Raw genomic sequence first — 10,011 nt, 5'->3', positions numbered from 1 at the left:
ATGTGTTGTTGAATTCATTTTGCTTGTGTTTTGTTGAGAATTTTGGCACATATGTTCATCAGGGATAATGTTCTATGTTTTTCATTTCATGTCGTTTTTAGCTTTGTTATGCAAATAAAGCTAGCATCATAAAACAACTATGGAATCTTTCACCCCCTTCAAATTCTTGAAAGTTTTGGGGAAGAATTGGTGAAAAATTTACTTCTAATGTATGACAGGATTCACCATTAAAGTCATCTTGTAAATTTTTTCTGGTTGAGAGGTTTGGATTACTGATTTTCTCATACACACTTTTGCAGAATTTAACTTTCTAATTTCTTCTTGATTCAGTGTTGGAAGACATATGTTTCTGGGAATCTATCTTTTGTTCTAGGTCATTCAAATCGTTGGCTAGTGGTAATTTCTTATGATGCTTTGCATCTCTGCAACTTTAGTGGTAATATCTGCTCTTTTATTTCAAATTTTATTTGAGTATTTATTTTCTTAGCCAACCTAAACTTTTGTCCACTTTATGTTGAAAAGAAACAAACTTAGGTGTAATTTTTCTTATCTTTTCAATTGTTTGTCTTGTTATTTGCCTTGCTCTAATTTATTCAATTTTCTTCTTTATTCTTTCTGTTTTTCCTAGATTTTTGATGTGTAAATTTAAATAGTGTGAATCTTTGTATTTCCTTTATTATTAAATATTATTCATTTACTTTATTTATTTATTTATTTACTTATTTGAATATTTATTCATTTATTTATCATTGAAGTATGCCATTTACAATGTGTCAATCTGAGGTGTTTAGCACAGTGTCCCCGTAAATGCATATATTTCTGTGCCTTTTTAACGTTACTTCATGGTATTTGACTTACTGCCCTGTGTTATGCAAAAGAAATTTTGAAAACATTTATTTTTATATATAGTGGATGACATTTATAAATCTACAGCTCCCAAATATATCCTCTACCAGTCCATTTCTGCAGTAACCATAAGATTATTAAGTAGTTCTGCAAGTGTGTTTCAGTTTTGTAGATGAAATCATAGTGTTCACATCCAAATTATTTTTTAAGATTCTACATATGTCATGTCATGTATTATTTTTCCTTCTCTTTCTGGCTATCTTCAATTAGAATGACACTTTTTGGGGACATACATTTTGCTGCAAATGTCATTGTTTTATCATTTTTTATTGCAGAATATATTCCATTGTGTAAATACAGCATAACTTCTGCATACTCTCATCTGTTGTTTGACAGTTAATTTGCTTCCATGTCATGGCTGTTGTATATAGCACTGCTAAGAACATTGGGGTGAAGGTGTCTTTTTGAAATATGGTTCCCTTTCGTATATACCCAGAAGTGGGATTGTTGGATCATTTGTTAAGTTTATTTTTATACTTTAAAGGAATCCCCATCCTGTTTTCCAAAGTGACTGCTCGAATCTACATTCCTAACAACAGTGCAGGAGGGCTCCCTTTCTCCGCAGCTTCCCCAGCATTTATTGTTTGTGAACTTTTGAATGATGGCCATTGTGAATATTGGGAAGTGATACTTCATTATAGTTTTGAATTGCACTTCTCTGATAATGAGAGTGAGCAATTTTTTTTTTCATATATCTGTGTGACATTTGTACGTCTCTATTGGAGAAATGCTTTTTTAGGGCTTCTGCCCATTTTCAGATTGAGTTTCTTTTTTTTTATTATTACTAGGTTGTATGAAATCTTTATATTTTGGAAATTTAGTCTTTGTCAGTTGTATCACTTCTAAATATTTTCTTTAATACTGTAGGTTGTCATTTTCCTTTGTTTATGGTTCCATTTGCTGTGCAAAAGCTTATAAGTTTAATTAGGTCCTATTTATAAATTTTGCTCTTACATCCCTTACCTGGGTAGTCTATTCTAAGAAATCATTGCTGAGATTTATCTCAGAGTGTTTTGCCAATATTTTCTTCTAGGAGATTTACCGTGTCTTGCCTTACATTTAAGTCTTCAAGCCATTTTGAGTTTATTCTTGTGTATGGAATGAAGGATTGTACTAACTCCATTGCTCTGATGCTGCTATCCAGTTTTCCCAAAACCAGTTGGTGAAGAGATGTTCTTTTCTCTGTCATATTCTTGGCTACTCTGTCAAAGATTAATTCAACATAGGCCTTTAGTATTATTCCTAGGCTCTCTATTCTGTTCCATTGGCCCATGTGCCTGTTTCTGTACCAATATCATGTCATTTTGATTTTTGTAGCTCTGCAATAGTTTATGGAGACCAGGCAGGTTATTACTCCAGCCTCTTTCTTTGTCTTAAATATAGTTTTGGAAATTATGGATCTTTTTTGATTCTATATAAATCTTATGATAATTTCTTTCAGTCCTAAAAAGAAATGTTTTGCATAATTTGATAGGAACTCAGTTAAATTCTGTGGATTGTCTTGGGCAGTATGGCCATTTTAATAATATTATTTCTTCCACTACGAGACCATTGGGTATCTTTTCAATTCTTCAAATCTTTCTTGATTTCCTCAATGATTTTTTTCTTGTTCTCCAAGTATAAGTCTTTCACCACCTTGGTCACAGTATTCTTAAGCATTTTATAGTTTTGGGTGCAGTTATAAAAGGGGTTGTTTCTATAATTTGTTATCCTGTTGATTCAATGGTAGAGTAAAGAAATGTAATTGGTTTTCGTAGATTATTCTGACTAACTTGCCCAGTTCCTTTTTTAGCCTAAGTATTTTTTTTTTGTGAAGCTTTTACATTTTTCTGTATATAGTGTCATCTCTGCATATCGTGACAATTTTACTTCTTCTTTTCCAGTCTGAATAGTTTTATTTCTTTTCCTAGCCTGATCATTGTGGCTAGGAATTCCAAGACTATATTGAATTGAAATTGTGAGAATGGGCATCCTTGTCTTGTCTCAGGTTTTTGTGGGAAGGGTTTCAGTGTTTCAACATTGAGTATTTTGCTGGTTATAAATTTGTCATAAATAGCTTTCATTATGTTGAGATATGGTCACTCTATGCCCACTGTGATAAGAACTTTTATTGCAAATAGGTGTTAATTTTTATCAAATGCTTTCTCTGCATCTACTGAGATGATCATATCGTTTTTGTCTTCTCTTTTGTTGATATGGTGTATCACAATTGATTGATTGATTTGCATAAGTGAAACCATCTTTGTGTTCCTGGGATGAACCTAACATGACAATGGTGCATTACCTTTTTTTTACATGATGTTGGATTCTGTTTGTTAATAATATCTTAAGGACTTTTACATCTATGTTTATGAATTATATTGGCCTATAGTTTTCATTTTGGGGTAGTGTCTTTGTCTGGTTTGGTATCAGGTTAATTTTGGCCTTATGGTGTGAGATTGGGAGCTCTCTCTAAATATCAATCTTTTGGAAGACTTTGAGGAGGATTAGTATGGATTTTTCTTTGTATGTTTGGTCAAATTCCCCAGTGAAGCTATTAGGGTCTGAATTTTGTTTACAGAGATTTTTTTTTTACTGTTAATTCTATTCCATTTCTTGTGATTTGATTGTTCAAATCATTAATTTCCTTTTGATGCAATATTGGTGGGCTGAATGTTTCCAAAAACTTCTCCATTTCTTCCTGGTTATCCAGTATGTTTCCATATAGTTCCTCATGGTATTCCCTAATGATATTTTGTAAATTTGTTGTACTCTTGTAGTTTCTCCATTTTCATTTCCTATATTATTTGTGTTCTCTCTTTTTTCTTGTTGGTGATCCTGTCTAGAGATTTGTCAATTTTGTTTAAAATTTCAAAAAAGAGTTTGATTGATTTCTTCTATTTCTTAATCTTTATTTCAATTCTTTCCTCCTTGATCTTTATTTTTTCCCACTTTCTGCTGGCTTTTGGTTTTGTTTTCTCTTCTTTTCATGATTAGTTTACATAGAACGTTAGATTATTTTTTTGAAATAGTTCTTCTACTTTGAGGAGGGCTTTGTCAATATGAACTTCCCTTTTTAGACTGCTTTAACTGTATTCCATAGACTTTGTGTAGTGTTTTGTCATATATCTCAAGATATTTTTTAATTTCTTCTTTTAATTCATCAACTCCCCCCTTTGTTATAGTACCATGTTTTTTAATCTGGATGCTGCCATTTTTTCTCCCAATTTTTCTGTGTTTGATTTTTAGTTTCATGGTATTCTACTCAGAAATGTTGCTTGAAATAATTTTTATCTTCTTAAATTTGTTGAGGCTTCTTCTGTGCCTGAGTTTATAATCTTTCCTTGAAAATATTCCATGTGCACTGGAAAAGAATGTATATTCTGTTTTTGGGAGAAGTACTGTTTTGGAAGTATCAAGAATCTCCAATTATTTTATCATGTCTTTTATTAACTTTGTTCCCTTATTAATTTTCTGTGTGAAAGACCAGTCCAGTGATGGTAATGGGGTGTTATAGTCTCCTACTGTGATTGTGTTCCGAGCGATTTCTCTCTTTTTATCTATTAGTATTTGATTTTTGTATTTAGGTGCTCCAATTTTGAGTTCATATATCTTAATGTGTATAAAAACCTCATTTTGTATTGCTCCTTTAATCATTATATCATGTCCTTGTTTATCTTTCTCTATGGCCTTTCTTGTAAAGTCTATTATGTGTGAAGTCAGTACTGCTAGTCCTGCTTTCTTGTCATGTGCATTTGCATGGAATATATTCTTCCAACTTCTGACTTTCAATTGATGTGTTTTCCTCTTACAAATGGGTCTCTTGTATGCTTCATAATGCAGGTTTTTTTTAATATTATCCCATCAGACAATGTATATCTTTTGACTGAAACACTAAATCCATTTACATTTGTGATAATTATTGATAGACTGGTGTTTATTTCTATTTTGAACTTCATTTTCCAGTTGATTTGGTATTTCCTTTTGGTCATTTCTTTTCCTTTTTGTGGCTTGATTAGTTTTCTTTTATTATCTTTGTTTCGTTTTGGCTTTGTGACTTCATTGTAAGCTTTTGACTTTTGGTTACCTTGTTTTGTATTTATATTTAACCGTACTATATCTGTTTATTTTATCTTATCAGAATACAAACTCATACCCATCCTACAGAGAAGACAAATAAGAAGGAAATACTCTGTATTGTTCTGTTTCACTCTGTGATCCTTAAAAATTTTGATGTCCAGTTTTACAACATCATATTTATTTTGTTGTAATTCATTGTATATATTGCCTTTCTAATTATTCCTTTCTCTTTTGTATAGCACCCTGCTTCTTTTTTTTTTAGAGTAGATCTTTCATTATTTCTTTTTCTCTTGCTAAATTCTTTTAACATTTTTTGTGTGGAAGATATTTATCTCTCCTTCTATTCTCAAAGAGAGCCTTGCTTGATAATGTATCTTAGATTACAGATTTCTTTCATTCAGGACTTTTAATATGCCTTACCACTGCCTTCTGCCTGCTGTATTTGTGTAGGAAACGAGTTTACAACTATTATGTATAAAATTATACATATGTATAAAGAACACCTAGAAATGAAGTTAACAAATAAGGTAAAAACCTATATGTTAAAAAACAGAAAACATTGGTGAAGGAAAATTTAACTGATCCAAAGAAATGAACAGATCTCTTATGTTAATTATGTGAAACTATGTGGTTAACACAACCATTCAACCAAAGGGAATCTACATTTAGTGTGATTCATGTCAAAATACCTATGAGATTTTTGATTAAATAGAACAAATAATTTCAAAATTTATATGTAACCACAAAGAACATGAGTTGCCAAAATAATCTTGAAAAAAAGTATTAAATGTAATGGTGTAAATTCCTCTGATGTTATACAGTCCTTCAAAACTTTAGTAATTAAAACAACATGATACTGGCTTAAAAACAGACACCAATCAAGAGAAGAGAATAGAGAAACCAGATATAATCCCTCACTCTTATGATCAATTAACCCATGAAAAAGAAAGCTAGAGTATAAAATGAAGAAAAGACATTCTCCTAAGTAATTAGTTACTAGGGAGCCTGAACTTTGAAAAGATAGATTTCAATATTTCCTCACATTGTGTACAATCCATGAGCACCGAATATATTTCTATTTAATTTATTTTCTTATATTTCTTGCACCTGTAATTTATTGATCTATGTTTAGATCTTTTATTTCACTTACAAAATATATTCCTGTTTTATTCCTTATGGTATAAATTTACATGTAATAATTTTCCAAGTTTCTCTTTCTGATTATGGGTTGTTAATATATAAAAATGCAATGGATTTTTTTTTATCAATTTTGTATTCTGGAAGTTTACTAAGTTTGTTCATTATTTCTAACAGTCACTGGAGGAGTCTATGGAGCTTTCTATCTATGTATAATTATGGCAACTGTAAATACTTTACTGCTTTTTTACAAGTTGGATACATTTTATATTTTTTCTTGACTAGATGTTCTGGCTAGGACTTCTAGTAGTGTAATTTAGGACTTGTGAAAATGAGCTAATTTTTCTTATTACTGGACGAGAGGAAAACCTTCCTGTATGTTAAAATTGAACTTGATGTTAGTCATGGGTTTTTCATAAATGGCTTATATTATGTTTAGTTACATTCTATCTACAGTGAATTTGTAAAAATATTTTTATAAAAATGTTAAGATCACATATTTTAATAATATTCCTACATTTTTTGAGAGTGTTATTTTTCAATTCTTTGCTTTTTAAGGGATGTTATCACATATTTTAATTTGCATATGTTAAATAATATTTATGAATCAGGACTAAATCCAACATAACTATAGTTGATAATACTTATATTATGCCATGAATTCAGGTTGCTAATATTTATTTAGAATGAAATTTACAGATAGTGATGGAAAAATTTACATTGTAGCTTGAGGGTACATTTATTTATTTAAAAATTTTATCTCTCATTTTTAATTTGGCTTAAGTTTAATGGAATTTATTTCTAAATAAATAATATAAATTTTGATAGAACTGGATTTACTTATGTATACTGTTACAGGACATAGGTAATATTTTCAATTAGTGAACAAATCACTTGCCTTAAAATGCTGTATTATATAAACAATGCCAAAAATTTCAGGACTGAGAAATATATTGCTTCCTAAAATGCATTAACTTGTATTTTCCACCCCAAACCACATATACTGTTATATCTTTGTTTTTTTCATTGTTCATTTGCCCCTTAATGGAGGCACTGCTTATTGAATCCAGTGTCTTGTGCATAAGTGTATTTATCAACATCATTTTGGAACACATAACAGAAGCCACAAGAGTATGGATTATAACGATGACAAGAAAATTTTTTCCTTCTTGGGACTGAAAAACCTCTGACAGAAAGAATGGCAAAAATAAACATTTGTAAATATGCAATAAGATTGTCTCTCTTCTAATTTTTATGGTAGAATGTTAAATTACATTTGTTTTACTTATAGCACTGAATTACAATTTAAATCAAAAATTCCCCACTTTGGGCTTTCTTACATTTGATTCATAATTTTAATCTAGTTTTATTTTATAAATATTTGCCATTTATTTATAAGCATAACAAATAAGCTGATATTTATTCTTCTCATATTTTGAATATAGAGCTACTTATTTTAAAGTACAGAGATAAATACCAACTTCCATTTCCAAATCAAATTATATTTCACTTTAATTACAAATGATATTGAAATAGATATACATTTTCTGTACAGGTTTTAAACAAATTTCACTTTAAATTTCATAACTTTAAAATTATTTTATATATTTATTGCATTATTTATACTTCACCAATTTTGTATAAATTTGTGTACAAAAGTATGGAGACTGATTTTATTTCATAGTCCCCAAAATTAAATTATTTAAAAAGATTTTTGGGGACAATATTTGCAGATCACAGTATAAAAATAAGCATCCTATATGTTTCATTTTAACTGGATGAATGAGAAGGGAACACTGGCTGAATGTTACACTTGAGTTGCTGGGAGACCAGTCGTTTTGTGATGTGACAGCTACTCAGGTAGAGAACCATTTTGATGGCCTAGAAGTTTATCTGTGCAGGCCTGCCAAAGCAGCATTTGAAGCTGCAGTGCTCAAAATCATGCAGATTAGAAAAGTAGCTGTAGAATAAGTTATTTCCGTTGGCACATGTTTCTCCAGAAATCCAAGATGTGTCTCATAAAGTTGGACAAACTGTTTCAGGAACTCTGATATATCTCTATTGTGTGATCAAACATTCTCTGGGGACTTGGACTTGAGGTGTATGATTGAAGAAAATGCTTTTCAGACTTTGTCTGAAAAATCCTTGATAAAAAGACCATGTTACACACATTGTGTCTTGGAACCAGATGAAGATAATGATTTTCGTTCTCTGACATTTCCAAGAAAACTCTGGAAAATGTCTGGGAGTGACCAATAAAAATCTATCTCGTGGGATGATAATGGAACTTCGATAGTGATTGATGAAGATGTCTTTAAGAAGGAAGTTTTGGAAAGAAGGGCGCCTTTCAGAATATTTGAATCTGGAAGTATGTAAAGTTTAGTTAGACAGCTTAGCATTTATGTGTTTACTAAAGTGCGGCAGAATATTCAAAGATCTGTTTCTCCTGCTGACTTTCTGGCAGAAGGAAAAAAGTCTGTTTTAAGCAAGGTATTCAGTAATTGTAGTTACTACTTGGTAACATATATAAAATTTTATTTTGTACATCAACCTATGGTAATATAAATGTAAAGCTAGATTTTGAAAATTGTATAAAACTACAAATGCTAATATTCTTTACTTTTTCTAAAAATGAGGACAGTGCCTTAAGTATTCAAGATTATGAGAAATGTTCCTAGCAACTATGAATCTTACCAGAAAACTAAATAAACGTATTAAAGCTGCTTTTAAAAAGTGGCTTTCACCGTTACTGCAAATACTAACTTATTAAATTTGATGATATACTATTTAAATGTGTATATTACAAATAAATAATTTCAAAATATTGTCAGCAATGTTCATATTTTAATGATATTATCTTTGCATAATCAACATGAAATCTAGGCCATCAAAATGCTTCTCTACCTGAGTAGCTGTCACATCACAAAACGACTGGTCTCCCAGCAACTCAAGTGTAACATTCAGAGGTTTTATAGGATAGGCTTATTGTAGTCTTGTATTTTCGTTTAAAATATTACTAAAATCTTTCTCCATTGGTTGCAGCTGCAGTTCTGCCATAATTGAAATCTTAAACAAGTCTGTCACCAGCATTTAGTTAGAATAAAAAGAAGAGTTGGGATTAAAAATGCCTCTCTGGTGGCTTCATTGGCTGAAGATTTCAAAAAGAAGCACTTTAAAGCAGGAGGTAATGTGCATATTCATAATTCTGATTTTGTGGCTGACACTAGTGGAGAAAGTGAATTTTTACTTTCTGCAAATTTAAACATGCCTCTAATAAGGAAGCCCTCTACTAGACAAATAATTGGTGACACAACAACCCGGATCAGAGGTGATTTTTATCCTCCATAATCAATGTCATTTAGACCACCAAAACAAATTGCAGTGGATCAAAGTGCTGTTTTAAATCAGTTGACCACTGTCCACGGGCACTCTCAAAGCAGCTACACTGAAGCAAATGGCCGTGTTGTGAACTTCATTACAATTATAACTTCTACTTCTCAGTACAGCATCTTGTCTCCCACAGAGAGCTATTATTTGGACTGATGGTGGAGCCTTCTACTTTCCCAAATAGATATCACAACATATCTGCCAATGAAGGTCGTTTTTCTAAACTTCAACCAAGGAGCAACCCACGGTTTCCAGTGACAGTGATAGCTGATACATCAGCTACCTCTCTTTCAATGCCAACTTATCAGCCGTCTTCAGTTTATGAAAGTCATCCTAATTACAACTGATTTACCAGAGGACTACCAGATTATGCAGGATAACAAAGATTAATATTGATGTTGGCAAATGTTGACAAATATCTGCAATTTTCTTATTTGAACAATAAACATAGACGTGTACTTGTATTTTCCTTATAATTTTTAGAATAGAGTAAAGAGATATACAGGAGTATAAGTTACCATT

General features: G+C 31.0%; 1 long non-coding RNA gene across 1 annotated transcript; it reads left to right on the top strand.

Annotated features, from left to right (window-relative positions):
* Nucleotides 1-8,252: 8,252 nt before the first annotated feature.
* On the top strand, nt 8,253-9,797 carry LOC140693316 (uncharacterized). The gene is made up of 3 exons (XR_012069037.1): nt 8,253-8,470; nt 9,145-9,286; nt 9,626-9,797. It is a non-coding gene; the product is annotated as an uncharacterized lncRNA (long non-coding RNA).
* The last annotated feature ends 214 nt before the right edge of the window (nt 9,798-10,011 follow it).

Source organism: Vicugna pacos, unplaced genomic scaffold (assembly GCF_048564905.1).
Source record: "Vicugna pacos unplaced genomic scaffold, VicPac4 scaffold_19, whole genome shotgun sequence".
NCBI classification, from domain to species: Eukaryota; Metazoa; Chordata; class Mammalia; order Artiodactyla; family Camelidae; genus Vicugna; species Vicugna pacos.
This window is presented reverse-complemented; position numbering and strand designations above follow the sequence as displayed.